We start from the raw sequence: 19579 nt of genomic DNA, 5'->3' as shown, positions 1-19579 counted from the left end.
AGAGATAAATATGATCTGTGTAATTGTAATGTACAGCATTCTATTATCCACTCATTACTGAGTATGGTGAAATGATTTGAAAATGAAGGGACTGATTAATGGATTGATGGATGGATGGCTAGAATATGGTGCTGTATTTGTTCTTAAAAAAATTTCCCTGGGTGGGGATTAGTGTGCCATGCAATAGAGAGACACCATGTCCAGGTTGGTATCTGCTCCTCAGACAGGAATGAATGTCCTCAATATCCAAACATATAAAAGACAGATAAAGTGAGACATATGCAGCTCAGTTTCTCTGCCTTAGCTGTGTGGCCCTCATGGAATATTCTAACAGGCATTAGACATATTTTCAAACATCACAGCATCCTCAATAGCACTATTCTATTCCAAAGCACTTTTAAGCAGGCATTAAGTTAATATTGATGACATTCTAACCGTTCAGCAAATCAGCCCAAAGTAGTGTGGTGTAGACTGAGGACTTGATGTTCCTGCTTACATCTCACATTGAGAACTATCAGCTATGGGCTTTATTTACTAAAACTTGACTAACCCCCACAAAGAGGCTCCTTGTTTACCTCTCTCAGTGTCTGCCCTGACATTCAGAGAGGCTGCGTTGCTAGGCAACAGCTGGCTACCGAGTGACTTCCAGCATTTGACTGCTGGTTGTATGAAACAAAGCATGTCGACAGCAATCACTGATGAGACTTCAACCTCTGCACCTTAAGTCTTACTCTTCCTATAATTTACTGTTGGGAAGTTTGCTTGGATTTGTGGACCTTGCTTCTTTCTAGGTAGTCCTATGCAAATTCAGTTTAGTTGCCCTGTTTTTATAGAATATTTCCAGGTTTGAGGCAAGTAAAATGAATGGAAAGCAGAGCTCAAGTACCATGTCAAGATAAAGATCTGGGGGGTATTTCAACTTGAAATGCAAGTCCTTCCTGTGGATGTAAAATCCACATATATGGAGAAGTCTAATGGAGCATCTCCATAAAGTCTGACTTTAACAAAGGATGTGGAAATGCAATACACCTGTCTGAAGCTGGCGGTTGCCGTTTTTGGAATAATCAGATTGATCCTCCTTGCATTCTATCCTTGATTCCTGATCTAAGTGAAATCTCAAGGGGACTAAAGTCTGAATTGACAAAACAAGGTGCACAACAAAGGAGGAACACAAAAAAAACCTGCGGGCTGTCTGGGTCTTATCTGTTCCTGTTCCAGTCTATCAGAGTACTGCCTCATTCACTTGCACATGTTGTCATATCACGACACAAGTGCAAAATACTCCCTTTATGTGCTGTCTCTCTCTTCTTCTTCTTCGTCACTCTCTTTTACTTTCTCTCTCTCTCTCACACACACACCATTATTCCTTCTGCGAGCCAAGCTCTTGCCATTAACGCCCTCTTGACTCTGTACCCACAGGTAGCCCAGGCAGCTAGCTGAAGGTTACTTACGCATAATAATAATAATAATAATAATAATAATAATAATAATAATACTGCGGTGGGCTAGCGCCCTGCCCAGGGTTTGTGTCCTGCCTTGCGCCCTGGGTTGGCTGGGATTGGCTCCAGCAGACCCCGTGACCCTGTAGTTAGGATATAGCGGGTGGGATAGTGGATGAATGGAATAATAATAATAATATTAATACTAATAATAATAATAAACTATTGAAAGCGCCTTTCAAGATACCCAAGAACATTATACATCAATACACAATATACAAGCATATCATTAAACAGTCCCAAGATATTTGTATAGCTAACAAATCAGTGAAAAGCAATATTATAAAGATACATTTTTTGTTAAAAACAGAAAGTGAGGTACAAGTACGAAGCTCCAAAGGCAGGGTATACCATAACTGTCGGCCCAATACACTAAAAGCACTATCACCCATAGTACACAATCAGCACAGAGGGACGGTTAACAGCAACGGTTCTGTAAAATGAAGAAAGTTATGGGTTCAATAAAGAAAGCAGATAAGGTGAGGCTAGACCAGTGGTTCTCAATCTTTGAGGCGTGTACCCCTAGGGGGCTCAAAGTAACAAAAACAGGGGCGCGAAGATGTGAAAAAAAGAAAACAAGAATCAAAAATTTTTTATTGTATTGACCCCCTTCTTTTGACACCCACTGCACGCCCAACCTACCTGGAAAGGGGTCTCTCTTTGAACTGCCTTTCCCAAGGTTTCTTCCATTTTTCCCTACAAGGTTTTTTTGGGAGTTTTTCCTTGTCTTCTTAGAGAGTCAAGGCTGGGGGGCTGTCAAGAGGCAGGGCCTGTTAAAGCCCATTACGGCACTTCCTGTGTGATTTTGGGCTATACAAAAATAAACTGTATTGTATTGTATTGTAAAAATATGAAAAATACATCTATTGAAACCAAAACAAATTAACTTAAACTACATTCTGATACTAGAAAAATAAATATAGAGTTAGATAAATGTCGATAAAAGTTAAGTAGGTATAATAAAATAGGCATCTATGATATATCATTAATTAAAAAAGAACAAATTGGTATTAGTGGGCTCCTTTCAAAAAAACATTAGGGGGGCGCGATTGAAACTGTTATGAAAACTCGGGTCGCAAATAGTTAAAGGTTGAGAAACACTGGGCTAGACCATGAAGGGTCTTAAAAACTAAGAGAAGTTTATATTGAATGTGAAAAAGGACAGGTAGCTGGTATAATTTTAAAGTGTAGGAGTAATATGCTTTTGAATTTTGGATGTACTGAGATCTGGACGGCACGGTGGCGCAGTGGTAGCACTGCTGCCTCGCAGTAAAGAGACCTGGGTTCGCTTACCGGGTCCTCCCTGCGTGGAGTTTGCATGTTCTCCCCGTGTCTGCGTGGGTTTCCTCCTGGTATTCCGGTTTCCTCCCACAGTCCAAAGACATGCAGGTAAGGTGGATTGGTGATTCTAAACTGGCCCTGGTGTGTGTGTGTGTATGTCCTGCGGTGGGTTGGCGCCCTGCCTGGGATTGGTTCCTGCCTTGCACCCTGTGTTGGCTGGGATTGGCTTCAGCAGACCTCCGTGACCCTGTGTTTGGATTCAGCGGGTTGGAAAATGGATGGATGAAATCTATTTAGGCTCCAAGCAGTAAAACCAAACAAAATCACGTTACAATAATCAAGTGCAGGAGATAAAAGCATACATAAGGGTCACTTTATAAGGACACAATGTTAAAGTTTGCTTAAGATGGAGAATGGTTACCTTGGTAGTATTACTAATATGTCCCTGAAAGGAGAGTGTGGGATCTAAAATAACAAGACCTTTAACCTGTGAAGACAGAGCTTTAACAAAGCCTGTGATTTCTAATGAAATATTGTTCATATTCTTTAAAGAACCCAGAGATAAAATAATTAAATCTTCAGTTTTTTCATTATTCTGTCTAAGAAAGTTTCCAGACAACCAGTGTTTTATGTCAGCCAAATAGGCATGCAATGCAGGAGGTGGTCATGTTTGTGTAAGTCCTGTGTGTAAATAAACCAGTGTGTCATCTGCATGACAGTGAAACCATAGACCACGCTGTCTAATAATGGCACCAACAGGAAGCATATAAATAATAAAGAGCAGGGGGCCAGGAACTGATCCTTAAGGGACACCATGAAAAAAATAAGATGGGTCAGACCTAAGCCCCCCGATGGCAACAAATTTTTGTTGGTCCTTTAGGTATGATTTCAACCAAGCAGGAGCACTTCCAGTAATGTTTAATTCATACTCGAGTCTAAACAAAAGAATATGATGATGAACAGTATAAAAGTCTAAAAAGATCATTAGTGTTAAAAGACCACTATCCACCGCCAGCAGGAGATCATTGGTCACCTTGACAAGTGCACTCTCTATAATGTGGTTGGCCATAAATCAAGACTGAAATTCTTCAAACAGATCACTACAGACAATATGGTCTTTCAAACAGCAAATAGAAACAGGATGTTCTAGGATTTTTGTGTGGAACAGAAGATTAAAAAAAGGATGATAACTTTTAAAGTCCTCAGAGTCCAGGTTTTTAAGGAGAGTTGTAAAAATAGCTGTCCTAAGGCTGGAAGAAACCATTCCAGTAAAAAGATGTGTTGATAATACTGGTAATAAAAGGGAGAAGAAATGGCAAAGAATCCTTAACCAAATAAGTCGACCATGAGCATCAGTAGGCTTTGCGCTCTAGGAACCAAGTTACCCGAACTATTCTATAAGATTTCAGTAATTATTTACCTCTCTGATCTTTCTGATCATAAAATAGGTCATTATAATAACGATTGACAAGAACAATTCATAATTAATTGCAGAATCACAATTTGGCTCAAAAACTAATCAGCACATCGTTATCTCATAACAGGCTTAAGTTTCGAGTGTGGTATTGTTTTGTCCAGCCATTTTAGCTCTAGGCTGTCCTAAAGAAACTGTGACACACAGCTACACACCCTTTATCAAGATATCGATGTTTTCGGTATCAGGGGACTGTAAAACTTCGAGATCCATCAAAAACCAGTGATCGAAATTTTTGGTGAATCTAAAGCTTTCACTGCTCCCCTATAGATGATAAGTTATGGAGTGGGGGAGGGAGCAAAGCAAAAAGAAGGTATGGGATCCAAGATATGGGCAGTGGGCCTCGTGATCACGATAAGTTATGGACAGCAGGATTGACTAGACTAGATAGATAGATAGATAGATAGATAGATAGATAGATAGATAGATAGACTAGATAAGGAGTTTCCAATTAACATAGTAGGTGGACAAATTCTGAATGAATGAATGAAATTCAATGAATGAGCAATTTAATTGTTTTTATACTGTAAATAAATCAAATCAATCTCCTGATGAAAAATAGACAGAAATTCCTAACAGAGGTCAAAAGAGACAACCAAAGGAAAATTATTTGTAGGTTAATGTGTTTATTAACAGTAGTAAAACGAATTCTGGTGTTAAACTGACCACATAGAACATTATTTCTATAAAAATCAGTCTTAGTCTTCTTTGGTGCCTACTTATAGAGAGTAACATGTTCCAATAATCTACATACAAAACTTGTTCTAGGTTCAGAGATAAATCTGTCCTCACTCTAGATGTCATAGTTAGATGGAGATCCATTCTCTGTCTCCTGCCCCTGTTTTATTTTATAAATTGTCTTGACCTTCATCCTTAGTCCCTAGTGTTGCATACCATTTAGTGTCTGTGTTTGTTGTGTCTCCGTGTCTGTTTGCCCCTGCTCTCTGGTCTCCATGTGTATAGGAGATGTTTCATATTGTTTAGTTGATAGTTGTTAGATGATAGGCCTTTAGCCTGAGTTTGATCGAGCTGAACAGAAGTGTAGTGTATGCTGAGAGAACTTAAAAACGGGATTTTAAAGGTTTTTACATAGTTAAGTTATTTATGAGCTTAAAGACCTGGGAAACTAACTTTGAGCTGTGTATGGGATGAGTTCAGTGAGTGATAATGATGTTCTCTAACATTTTTTGCAGTATTTAAAAATTGCACATAATTTCAATGTGTTTTGAGAAACTAAATTGTATGTGCTCCCTTCTAACCGTGGTGAGAACCTGCTGCTAAGTGAGCCAGAGTGTGATGTTTTACATGCTAATTGGGCAAGAAGGGAGTGAGAACTGCTCTTCCTGGGGGAATTTCCAGGTGTTCTCAAGCCAGCTGAGAGATTTAATGTTAATGTCACTGTATTTATAGAGCACATTTAAAACAATATCGGTGATGTGCTTTACAATGAAAAATACGATAAACATAAATTGAATAAAATGCAATTAAACACAATAAAAAAACAGCAGTACATTGAAACAAAAGAAATGACTAAGAACAAGGAACCATCAGTATCACTGAAGGTCACGGAAGGCTAGAGAATAGATACGTGTCTTCAATCTAGTTTTAAATAGTTCAGTTGAAGGAGACTCCTTATTGTAATTAGGTAATGAACTCCACAGACATGGTGCAGCAGCTGCAAAGGCCCCGTCCCTCTTAGTTTTGCACTTAGTACAAGGGACCAAAACAGACACCTGACTGGCAGATCTAAACTCTCTGGATGGTTGGTGTATAACACACAATTCAGATAAATGGATAGGAGCATACCCATGTATTGATTTAAAAACCAGAAGCACAATTTTAAAATCAATTCTACAACTAACAGGCAGGCAGCGTAAAGAGGTTAAAATTGGAGATAATCCTTCTAGCATTTCTTGGGACAGAGGCATCCCACATCAACAGGCCCCTCTCACTCATACCATTCTTTCTTTTGTTAATGTTCTTGCCTTTGCATGAACTGTATGGATTTATATTTAGGCAATTTACAGTCAGGCTCATAACTTTACATACCCTGGCAGATTTGAAAGATGTGTACCATACTTTAAAGAAAAGATGACTAATCAGGCAAAAGACATTTCATTTGATTTTAATGAAATCCAAGTTAAACTATAAGGCATCACTAAATAGCACAACCATTAAACCAAACATAGTAATAAGGAAAATAATGAGATAGTCCCTATTAAAAAGTTTGCATACCCTTTGTTCTTAATACTGTTCATTGCCCCCTTTAGCATATGCCGTCTTTTGTGATAGTTGTTGGTGAGGCTCTGAATTATCTCAGGTGGTAGAGCTGCCCATTCTTCTTGGCATAAAGCCAGATGGTTTTCAAGCCTTTTCCAAAGCTCATCTGGGAACCCTTCAGCACAGACATACAGTAGGACAGTCAAACCCCAAGGGGTTATCATGTTGTACCTCCCTAGCCAAGTGCTGTTTCCTTCTTGTAAAGGTTCTGCCCTGTCCCATTCCCATCTTATCCTTCCCTTAATTTGTTACTGACCCGGCCTCCACTGTAATAGAAGAGCATACAGACAGAAAACATTTGACAAATGAGAGCAGGCCATTCAGTTCATCAGGCCCATCTGGTTCATTAATGTCTAAGTTGTCTCAATGTCTCATCCGGATATTTTATTAAACACGTCAAGGTTTGTGCTTCAATTACATGACTTGGTAGTTTGTTCCAAATTTCCACAACCCTTTGTTTGAAGGAGGGCCTCCTAGAATGCACTTCTTCTTCATTTCTGCTAATGTCCTCAAGTAGGTGATTCATTATTTTTGAGTCAATGATTCTCGGCTTGTGCTCACCACGCATCCTTGCATCTTCCCACAAGAAAGTCAGATTTACATTACGTGGATGTTTATTTTTCAGCACCTTGCAGTGTAAAACTCGGGCACTGAAGGGATTATGTGGCAGTGTTCTTCTTCTGTGCCTGATGGCGAGCGGTAGCTTATTCATTCCTAATTGCTCCAAATTTGCATAACACACTTTGCGGTGTGCTAAGTGGTGCTTTGCTTGTCAGCGAGCTTCATGTCTGCATTCGGCACTGTAATCATTTCCCTGTTGGAAACACGAACAGTAAGCAATTGCTCGTGTCAAAATAACAGTTGTTGAGATATGAGGGGGGAAAAAAAATCCTCAAACTGATTCATTTCAGTAGTATAAGTTCCTTGCTGATGCCTCCATCTTCAGCCTCGAAGGACACCACTCAGTTGACAGCAGTGAAATTAAAGTAGGGCTTGTTACAAGTCCTAAAATGGCTTTTCTCTGACTGATGAAAAAAAGGGTGACTCATGCACACAGAGAAGTCAAAGATATCCGATCAATAACGTGGCTAGTCTCAGTCAACACGTAAATATGGTCTGCAGAGTGGTCGATTGGGTCTGCTGGAGTGGGGGAAAGTTCAACAACATGACGCCACAACACATCTTAACAGAATCCCAAAGAGAAGATTCAATTTTTGTTGTTGCCGTCATGATTATTATCTTTGTCCCTGTAGCCTGTGTGGCCGTAATGGGAAAAGACATCTCTGTGGCAAAGATGGGAAATTCTAGTCTGTGCCAATAACTGAATTTGTCACTTAATTTGTGATAAACTGTTCTTGCTCTCCGACTGCAAATCACAGTTCTGCTGAGTGTAGTTTATTGCTGTGTGCAATTCAGAGAAACTCCTATTGCTGCTATAGGGGGTGGCATCCAGGGTTTTATTTTATAATTTTGTTATTTTTTTCTCCCTTTTTCTTCTTTTTTTATTTTATAACCCTTGCTTGGTAGTTTTTACCTTAGCTGTTTTTTCTGATTTTTCAATGTATAATTAGCAGGTAATCAAGAATGAGCCAGCCAAGGTAAAAGCTAATTTATGTGTGGTATGTTCATCCTATGATGTCTGCTAATAATGAATTTAGACATATGCTAGTGAAACATGTGGACTCATGGTCCTAAAATGTAATGCAAAAAAAAGCCAAGTTAAAGATAAGGAGCTGCTGATACTCCTCATGTTTTCTAAATAGTTACTTATTTCAGGTGCTGTAGAAGAGATTTTATTACTTCTGGTTGCACATCTAGAGCAAGCTGAACTATTTTGGCAACACATTTTTTAGTTTTGAACATGAAATAATACAGCTTGACATTGATCATGTTGATGATGAAACTTTGCTAAGTAATGGTCTTCAAAAAAACATCAATATAAGGATGTAAAAACAATGCTTTCATACGGTCAGAAGTGTGGTATGGTGTAGTGGTTAAGGCAAGGCTTTGGACTTCAAACCCTGAGGTTGTGTGTTCTAATCCCACTACTCACACTGTGTGACCCTAAGTAAGTCACTTGACATGCCTGTTCTCCAATTGGAAAACCAAAGAGAAGTGCACAAGCTGCTCAAGATCAGAAATGCAGCCTTCAGATCTGGAGACAAGGCCGCCCTCAGGGTGACGAGACCCAACTTATAGTGCTGTCTCGCACTATAAGGAGAGCTAAGTGGGCATACATGTAGAGGATTAACAAACAATTCAGCAGTACCAGAGACACACGTCGTATGTGGCAGGGCGTTCAGACAATTACAAACTACAAGCCCAACCCACACAGCAGCGATGGTGATGCCTCCCTTCCAGATGAGCTGAACAAATTCTTAGCACGGTTTGAGGCGCAGAACAAAGAGCCTGCGAGAAAAGCAACACCTCCCTCCACTGACCAGGTACTCTGCTCTCCATAACTGACGTGAAGAGGACTCTATCCAGAGTCAATCCACGCAAGGCTGCAGGACCTGACAACATACCTGGTCATGTGCTCAAAAAATGTGCCAGTCAACTGGCTGGTGTCCTCACAGACATCTTCCAACACATCTCTGAGCCAGTCGTCAGTCCCAGCATGCTTCAAGTCGACCACCATCATACCAGTGCCAAAGAAGTCATCAGTGACATGCTTGAATGACTACTGACCAGTTTCACTGACACCAATAATGAAGTGCTGCAAAAGGTTAGTCAAGTCACACATAAAGACTAATCTCCCTGTCTCCCTTGACCCTCTTCAGTTTGCATACCGCTCAAACAGGTCAACTGAGGATGCCATATGCTCTGCCCTTCACCTCTCCCTGACACAGCTGAATAAAAAAGATGCATATGTCAGGATGCTATTCATAGACTTTAGCTCTGCCTTCAACACAATCATCCCTCAAAAGCTGGTTGTAAAACTGAGCAGGTTGGGCCTGAACACCACCCTCTGTAATTGGATCCTGGACTTCTTGACAGAGAGGCCCCAGTCAGTTCGGATGGGCTGCAACACTTCCAGCAACATCACACTGAGCACTGGAGCAGCACAGGGCAGCGTGCTTAGTTCATTGCTGTTTACCCTGCTGACTCATGACTGCACAGCCACGCACAACACCAACCGCATCATCAAGTTGCTGGGACTGATAAGCAGGGATGATGAAACAGCATACAGAGATGAGGTGGAACGGCTGTCTGCATGGTGTGAAGACAACAATCTATCTTTCAATGTTGACAAAAGAGATAATCGTGGACTTCAGAAAATCACATCCTACACACATCCCACTCAGCATCAATGGTTTAGATGTGGAGACTGTTAGGAGTACCAAGTCCTTGGTGTGAACATAACTGAGGAACTTATGTGGACACATAACACCTCATCACTAATCAAGAAAGCCCAGCAGAGACTACACTTCCTGAGGCGGCTGAAGTGAGCAAGTCTTCCCCCTTCCATCCTCACCATGTTCTACAGAGGCACCATTGAGAGTGTTCTGACCAGCTGCATCACTGTCTGGTATGGCAACTGCAACATATCCGAACGCAAGCTCCTGCAAAGGATAGTGAAGAGAGCAGAGAACATTATTGGGGTGCTTCTCCCTTCACTACAGGACATATTTTACAAACGCAGTGTCCGCAAGGCCTGCAGCATTGTGCAGGACCCCTTACACCCCTCACATGGACTTTTCACACTTCTGCACACTTCTGAGAAGATACTACAGCATCAAAGCCAGATCTGCCAGGCTGCAGGATAGTTTTTACCCCCAAGCTGTTAGACTCCTTAACACCAGGCTGCCCCCTAGGACCTTCCACAAGGCCTCAACCACCACTAAAAACAGAACTTTTATACATGCGAGCCACTGTCCTGCAAAGACGAGTGTGCATGTAGAGAAGAACTGAAAATCTCCTACTGACCTTTAAGTATTTTGACATTCTTGTTATCCTTCTGCTGTGAAACATTCTGACCTGTCATTGTTCACACATGTTTTAAACAACTATTATCATACACTGATAATTTCTGTATTATCTATATCTATTATTTATTATTTATTTATTATATTACATATCTATTGACTATATTTATGCATCTAGATTGCAAATACCATACATTGCATCAATGTTCATATTGCTAACTACATGTCAATATTGCTGGTACTTCTTTGTCTTGTCCTTGCACAATGTCTTGTCTTGTTTGTGTTTTAATTTTAAATTTAAATTTTATTTCTATTTTTAATTTATTATTTGCATGTCATGTTGTTACACTGTGGACCCTGAGCTTGGCAATTTCATCTATCTGTATACTTGTATATGGTTGAGATGACAATAAAGTTCACTTTGACTTTGACTTTGACAAAAGAAATGTAACCAATTGTATCATAAAATGTTGTCTTGAATAAAGGTGTCACTTAAATGAGTAAATGGAAGCTTCAAGTATTTAAATTTCTGTGTCTGTGACACCATTACATTCTATACCCTGAACTTTGTCTTGCATGCCTAGGAGCCATCATGTTTTTCTGCTGCTCAAGTGGTGTATATCCAGGTGCACTTCTTCACAAAACCAAGCGATGACCACCATAATGGCAGAAAGGAAAAGAAGAGCAGAGATCAATTTGCTATAAATGCATGACTAAGAATTAGTTTCCTACCCTTTATTCAAAGTCTCTCTATTATAAAAGAAAATCTTGAGACGAGACGAGACTATTGCCAAGAGATTTTTTCAACTCCCACCATCCTCTCAACCATTTCAGGTTAACGGCTCATGCCCACAGTCCTCTCACCTCTCATTTGTGTGAATGCTTTTGTCAGACACAGTTCCTGCACTCTCAGCTCTTATTTTACGTTTTCCTAACTTTAAGTTCCCAATAAAAAAGATGTATAATGTCCAAATCTTATTGAAGAATTTCATCCCGAAGGGTTATCAACAGAAGAAATGTGTACACGGGCAATCCTAGCACCGAGAAACGATGAAGTCAAACAAATTAACGTGAAAATTGTCGATCAGTTACACAGCAAATTAGTTAAATGTGTATCAATAGACTATGCTGAAACAGTTGGTGGTGATGGTGCAGAAGATGAAAACATCAACTTACAATATCCCATAGAATATCTACAACTGTTAAAACCATCCAGTCTTCCACAGGCTGAATTACTGTTGAAAGAAGAATGTATTGTAATGTTATTGCGTAATTTATGTCTGAGTGATGGGCTATGCAATAGGACAAGATTAGTTGTATTTAAAAATTGGTTAAACAATTCTAACATGTAAAATTTTAACAGGCAACAAGAAAGGTAATATAGTACATCTTCTGTGGATAACATTAGACACCAAAGGAGAGCTTGAGATGCCATTCATATTAAAACGTTTACAGTTTCCCGTTAGAATAGCTTTTGCAATGACAATTAACAAATCACAGGGAAAAACATTCGAAAAATTTGGTTTATTTATTAGAGAGAAAGAAACGATATTCACTCATGGGCAGTTATACGTTGTATTATCACGATGTAAGTCCAAACATGGAATTAAAATTCAATGTGACATTGACGAAAAGTAATAAAAAAATTGTTTTTAATGGAGTTTTACAGTAAAAGTGTAAGTTTAAAAAATATTTGCATGTTAATTTCAAAGCCAAACGGAAAGAAAACGTGTAATGCAACGAATACCTCTAATGCAACATGAAACATAATTTTCTTTCAATTTATAGCATTTTACTATTTTTTAATATGGTTAATTACTCACTGTAATGTATAATAGTTAGTTCTATTATGCATATGTAACAATTCCCATGAAAATAACTGTTTAAATTGTACATCCTTTTCCCCATACGCGAGCGGCAGAGCCACAAAGTGGCCAGCATGTAGCGCATGCCCAGAAGTTGGCGAGGGAAGCGAGTAGGGGTAAGAGCCCCCAAGTTTAATAAATTGAGATGTTCAGTGATTAATAAGCACAATACTTAAACTTGACTACAAAGTCTGAACACAAATGTAACATGTCCTGAGGGATGAGATCCCAGTTTGGCTAGTACACAACATTGTGTGTGCTAATACAATTTACTTGACGCTCAGCAGATGTCACTGTTCTTCTTTGTCTTTTTGCCATTATGTCAGTTAACCAGCAGCCATACCACATGCACATCAGAACTGGCCCTCCACCTAAAGCTAAGCATGTTCAGGCCAAGCCAGTACATGGAGGGGATCCCAACCAGGAAAAAACTTGGGTTGCTGCTGGAAGAGGTGTTGGTGAGGCCAGAATGGGGTGCCTACTCTGTGGTCAGAATTTGGATCCCAATGCCCCAGTGCAGTGACGGGGACACTGTGATATAAAAATTAGATATAAAACTAAGGTCTTGACTCCCTGTGATCATTAAAGATCCCTGGGCATCCTCCGTAAAGAGTAAGGTGTATCTCAATGTCCTGGCTAAATAGTCCACCACGGCCTGGTAATTTTGGCCCCCTAATGAATTATTATTATTATTATAATCATTCCCTGTCTCTGACTGGCTATCTCTCATCCCTTCACCACCTAATAACTAATGTGTGGTGAGTGTAATGACACAAAATGGCTGCCATCGCATCATCAAGGTTGGTGGTGTACATTGGTGGTGGTTGAAGTGGCTCCTCACTCACTGTGTAAAGCACTTTGAGTACCTTTAAAAGCACTATATAAATGTAATGAATTATTATTATTATTGTTATTTTTATTATTTCTTGTTTTCTCAATCACTTTTCTGTAAACACATGACCACAGGTCACTCTGCCATCCTTTATGGCCACCAGGTTGCTGCTACTAAGATTTTTAATTACTTCGGGATTACTTCTTGCTGCGCTATATAAATGTAATGAATTATTATTATTATTATTATTGTCTGTGTGTTTCATGCATTTTGCCTTCTTATTCTTTCTCATTCTTCTTCACTTAACCACCTTCTGCGATGTGTCTGATGCTCAGCAGATGTCACTGCTGTTCTTTTTTTTTTTCATTTTTTATTGAATTTATTAAAAGCATGTAATGTTCCATACATGGAACAAAACTAAATTCAATTCAACCCCCACCCATTAGATGGAGACAAAGGCCAACAGCCAGAGTAAAACTTCTGAAAGTAGTGAAGAGGGAAAGGAGTCTTTCTCCCCAATATAAGTGCTTATTCTAAAATATTATTGATTATATTCTACCAAGTTTTAAAGATTTGTACAGATCCTCTAAGAGAGAATTTGATTTTTTCCCTTTTCAAATAGTATATAACATCAGTTACCAACTGACGTAACAGAGGTGGGCTAGGATTCTTTCAGTTTAGCAAGATATGTCTATGTGCTAATAGTGAAGTAAAGGCAATTACAGTTTGTTTGTCCTTCTCCACTTTAAGCTCATTTGGATGTAAATAAACCAAACACAGCTGTTAATGGATCAGGAGGGATTGTGACACCAAGGCTGTCTGAAAGGCATTTAAAATTTTTCATCCAAAATGATGTTAATTTGGTGCACACCCAAAACATGTGGCCTAGTGAGGCCTGAGCTCGATTGCAACATTTGCAGGTTGGATTTTGGACAATTTTAAACAAGAGAGATGTGCTCAATAAGTTGAATAATTGAATGTTTTGGAGCTCAAGTTAATTCTGTGTGTGGCTGCCTTCCACTCCTTCTCTGAAATGTTGAGTAAGAGATCCTTTCCCCACTGTACTCTGGGATCTTTAAAAGAAGGAACTTTAAAATGGTTTTATATATTATAGAAGTGCTGCCTGAATCTTCAAGACTTATCAGTATTTATTCTGGAATAGAAATAGGTGGGAGGTGAGGAATATTGGGCAGATTTCTTTTAATAAAGTTTCCAGTTTGGAGATAGTGGAAAAACTGTGTTGATGGGAAGTTAAATTTGGAGTGTAATTGTTCGTAGGATGCAAATACATTGTTTTTATACAAATCTGCAAATGATTTAATCCCATACATTTTTCAAATATTAAAAACTGTAAGTTTGAGAGGGTGGAAAAAGATGGTTATCATGTAGAGGTGCCACAGATAAAAGCTTCTCTATCTTGAAGTGTTCCCTACATTGGTTCCATATTCTGAGTGAGTGGGTTGTTAGTATATTGGCGATAACTTGTATTTACTGGGGTACAAAGCAAGGAATATAAAGAAATACTGCAGGATTTCTTTTCTATTGCAGACCAAGCTAGTGCCTGTTCATCTATTTGTGTTAATGTCCAGGTTTTTATAGCTTGTATATTTGCTGCCCAGTAATAAAATTGAAAATTAGGTACAGCCATGCCACCTTCTGATTTAGGTCATTGGATGTGTGGATATTTCGAATTCCAAATAAATGAAGTTATGATTTAATCTAATTTCTTAAAAAATGATTTGTTAATGTATATGGGGATGTTTTGAAATAGAAACAGAAGCTTAGGGAGGATATTTGTCTTGATTGTGTTAATACACCCTACTAAAGTAAGATGGAGGGTAGATCATCTATACACGTCTTGTTTAAGTTTTTCCAAGTAGACAGCAAAATTTTGTTGAAAAAGAGCTTTATATTTACTTGTGATGTTTACCCCTAGGTATTTAAACTGATCTGCAGTGATAAAAGAGAAGGTGTCCAATCTCGTTTGCTAGAGAATTCATTGGAAAGAACACACTTTTGTTCAAATTAATTTGAGTGAACTGCCATTAGCTTAATAGCGATTGCAAAGAGCTGTGGTGACAGGGGGTATCCTTGTCTAATACCATGTTCTAGTTTGAAGTAGTCTGAAATAATGTTGTTAATACAAACTGAAGCTTCTGGACTGGTATACAGTAGTTTGATCCATGCACATAAGTTTGAGTTGAACCCAAATTTATGCTAAGTGGTGAATAGGTAGTCCCATTCAACAATTTTCTGCATCCAAAGAGATAAGATCTTCAGAGTGTTAGACATTATGGGTGAATATATTACATTAAATAAGCGTCAAAGATTGGAAACTAAGTATCTACCTTTAATAAATCTGGTTTGGTCTTGTGATATTACCAAAGGGAACACTTTCAATTTGTTTCTTGATCACTTTACCATAAAGATACGACCACAGGTCATGGCCAATAGGTTGCCACTACCTAACATTTTGATTAAGACAAAGATCATGTTTTTAGCCTCAGTTGTCCACGAGTAATTGCATGACAGATGGACAGACCTTAGCCTTTCATATATACAGATTCTCACTACCAAAACTCAGAATCTTGTATGATTACAGCCTGTTCTGGAAGCACCGGATTCAAGGTGGGCCTCGATTCTTTGCAGGGTTTACTCAAGCACACAACCACTGGGCTAATTTAAAGTTGAGAATTAACCTAAACCACATGCTTTTAGGGATGTGGGAAGAAAATATGAGCACCGGCATGAAAATCCAAGCATTAAAGACCCCAGAACACTGGATCTGTGAGGCCCAACACTTACTGCACCACCCAATTCAATTCAACATAATTTAATTTGTGTTTATTCAGTTTCTGTGCTTATGGTGCATTCCTTAGCACAGTCCCCTCGTGGATCAGGTGTTTTGGGTTTAAATTTGACATCTTATAGTAGTTTGAATTTACTTCTTTTTTTATTTTATGCTAAATACAAGTAACAGCAGTTTCTTTTTTCTCTTTCTCCCTGTCTCTGCTAAAAACTGCTGGCCATTTACCAGAAACTGCACTTTATTTAGGAGCCCTCTTCTTGGACATCAATTACCTCTAGTAAGCACACACTGCTGGACCCCTTTTATCATAAATGACTGTATATTTATAATGAACACACCTCTTCTTTCACAGTTACCTAAGACAAGAGAATAACGACACACAAAATTTATACCCCATTAGTAAACTCTTGTGTCATGGGTAAAGCTTAAAGGGGGTCATAGCCCCCATAATGAATGCACTATGTTACTAAAATAAATGTCCACTAAAGGGTACTCTTTTCCTCAAATTTGTTTTAGCCCACAGCTAATGTAAATATGTTCATATCTAAATAATTTACAATAATTTAATCAATTCTACCCTAAGCAACTCTCTCTTGCGCATTGCTTATCCATAAAGGAAACAGAGGAACATTCCATAGGACTTCAATCATAGATTAGTTTAGCTAGACACAAGTAACTTCAGCTTGTATACTTTTTAATATACAGTTTATAAATGATTTGGATAGGAATATAAGTAACAAGCTGGTTAATTTTGCAGATGATACCAAGATAGGTGGATTGGCAGATAATCTGGAATCTATTTAAACATTATAGATGTACTTGGATAGCAGACAGGCTTGGGCAGATTTGTGGCAGATGAAATTTAATGTCAGTAAATGTAAAGTATTACACATAGGAAGTAAAAATGTTAGCTCTGAATACACACTGGGAGGTCTGAAGATTAACACCTTATAAGGAGGATTTAGGAGTCATAGTGGACTCGGCATTATCAATTGCCAGGCAGTGTTCAGAAGCCATTAAGAAAGCTAAAGAATGTCAGGTTATATAGCGCCTTGATGTGTGACGTACAAGTCTAAGGAGGTTCTGCTCAACCTTTATAATGCACTGGTGAGGCCTCATCTGGAGTACTGTGTGCAGTTTTGCTCTCCTGGCTACAAAAATGGACATAGCAGGGCTGGAAAAAGTCCAGAGAAGAGCGACTAGGCTGATTCCAGGGCTACAGGGGATGAATTATGAGGAAAGATTAAAAGAGCTGAGCCTATACAGTTTAAGCAAAAGAAGATTAAGAGGTGACATGATTGAAGTGTTTAAAATTATGAAGGGAATTAGTACAGTGGATCGAGACTGTTCTTTTAAAATAAGTTCATCAAGAACACGGGGACACAGTTGGAAACTTGTTAAGTGTAAATTTCACACAAACATTAGGAAGTTTTTCTTTACACAGAGAACCAAAGATACGCTTTAGGGACTTTCAAAACTTGACTTGATGTTTTTTTTGGAAGAAATAAGTGGATAGGACTGGTAAGCTTTGTTGGGCTGAATGGCCTGTTCTCGTCTAGAGTGTTGTAATATTCTACTTTGTGTCCAGTATTTTCCTCGTTTACTTGTTAGACCGCTGCAAAAAAATCCTCCAATCCTAGAACACACTAAAACGTTACGTTATGCATACATTTGCTAACTTTTTAAAAAAAATGTGAAAGCTGTTTGTCACAATTAGTAGAAAAACAAATGAAATTAGTACTTTTTCATAATTTCAAAGTTTTAAACAAGTTAATGTGAGGTTTTGGTTTATACTGTAGCTTTATATTACAAAGAATTTATGATATGAAATATGATTATGAAAAAAATATGTAACACTACAGTTGTGACACAAGAAAAAATTCAATTTTTTGCTTTCTCTGTCCTCCTCCTGCCTAAATGTCAGACTCCACTCAAATATTGTCCTCTTAAATTTGATCAATAAAAGTAAATATTACATTACATACAAAATCTAGTGTTACACTTCATAAGCACTTAAATATCTGGGGATACTAAAAGGATATAAACAAGTCAAGGGTGAGACAAACCTTCAAATGTAGAAGGTTTCATAGGGTCTTTCCTTTCTCTCCGCCACTTGGATCTTGGCTTGCAGTTTACTGGGATGTGAGGCTGATGGTTGTTGTCTTATCTGATCTCTGTGTAGCTCATAGACTGTATGAACTTGAGGCTAATTTTAGCCAAATATTACCGATGTTCCAGCAATTTGAGAAAAACTGAATTTCTTTCACTATACAGAAAACATCACAATAGAATGCCATTAAGCAACCAGTTAAATTTGTGCCATTGAACCAGGAAGAATGGTGACTTATATTTAAATAATTGTTTTGCCTCCCTTTATTTGTAGCAGTGCCAGTAATGTTGGGCCTGCACTTCTCATCAGGCAGTAGGAGTGTCCTAAGTCTGACAGGAGGTTTGAATGAGAAGGCCGCAGATGTTTTTTTTTCCCCTCATCTACTTTGTTCAACAATTTCATTAACTCATTGGATTACAGTGTTTGTCTAACTGAATGTCTTCTTGTCTCATCGTGAGTTGATTTTAGCCATATTGCCTTTCTAAAAAAGCATTTATATTGTAGCACAGCACTGCTCTGCTGACCGCCTGTGGTTTCTCACTCTTTATATCGCTCTTTTAGGCAGCTCTTAGAAGAATGTCTTGCTGTTGCCGCACTAGCTGCAATTCTTATGTGATTTTGGCAAGCTTGACATTTTTTTAAGGCTCCCATACATTTGGCTTCGAGGCTCCTCATTTATATGATGGAATACCAGCTCATTCTAATGGTAACTCAACCCCAGGCTGATGCAGCTTGACAGCAGCATTACAATATTTTGTGATGTTATATTTTAGAGTAGAAAGTTGAAGAGTGGTGGTGCTTGTTGAACTTGTGGGCAAATAGGAATGTTATTGTACACAGATAATACACAAGACAATAAATTTGAAATTAATTGAGGACACTATATTTTTTTATCAAAGCAATGCCTTAGATTTTTGAAAAGGGCAGTGGCACTGTACAGCTGCACACTGAACATTACAAGATTGCAATACCAATCAACACTTGTTTTTCATGTCTACCTAGAAACTGTGTCACATAATAAGTCGTCAGATGTCTGTGTTACACGCTCTTCAAACTTTATAATAATGTAGCTTTATGTGAAGCAACAGGGCCAGTCAGTTATCTGAATTCCAGAATTGTCACTTACCATTGCTTGGCTTTGTTTGCGAAGCACGAAGCGTGAGGACTTTCCCAGATTACCCTGATGGTTACACCCAGGTACTTAGTCCTCCAAGCGCGACACCTTAGGGTACTGGTTGAGCACTCCATCTCTTAACCTCTCTGAAAGATATTGCATGCATAGACACAATAAATTTTAGTATTTTACTTGTTTAGAACTCCGGGCAATTCGGTACTGATCCCTCTACTTCTAAACAAACTCTTAATGAATGGTATACTGGTTGTTTGCTCCAATTTGCTATACTTTTAATTTATATATTTAATATAAGTATATATCTTCTGCATCTACAAGATACAGTTATCCGAAACACTATAAGCACATACATAAACCTAAGATTCCCATTT

The sequence above is a fragment of the Erpetoichthys calabaricus genome, chromosome 5, assembly GCF_900747795.2.
Source record: "Erpetoichthys calabaricus chromosome 5, fErpCal1.3, whole genome shotgun sequence".
Lineage (NCBI taxonomy): Eukaryota > Metazoa > Chordata > Cladistia > Polypteriformes > Polypteridae > Erpetoichthys > Erpetoichthys calabaricus.
This window is presented reverse-complemented; position numbering follows the sequence as displayed.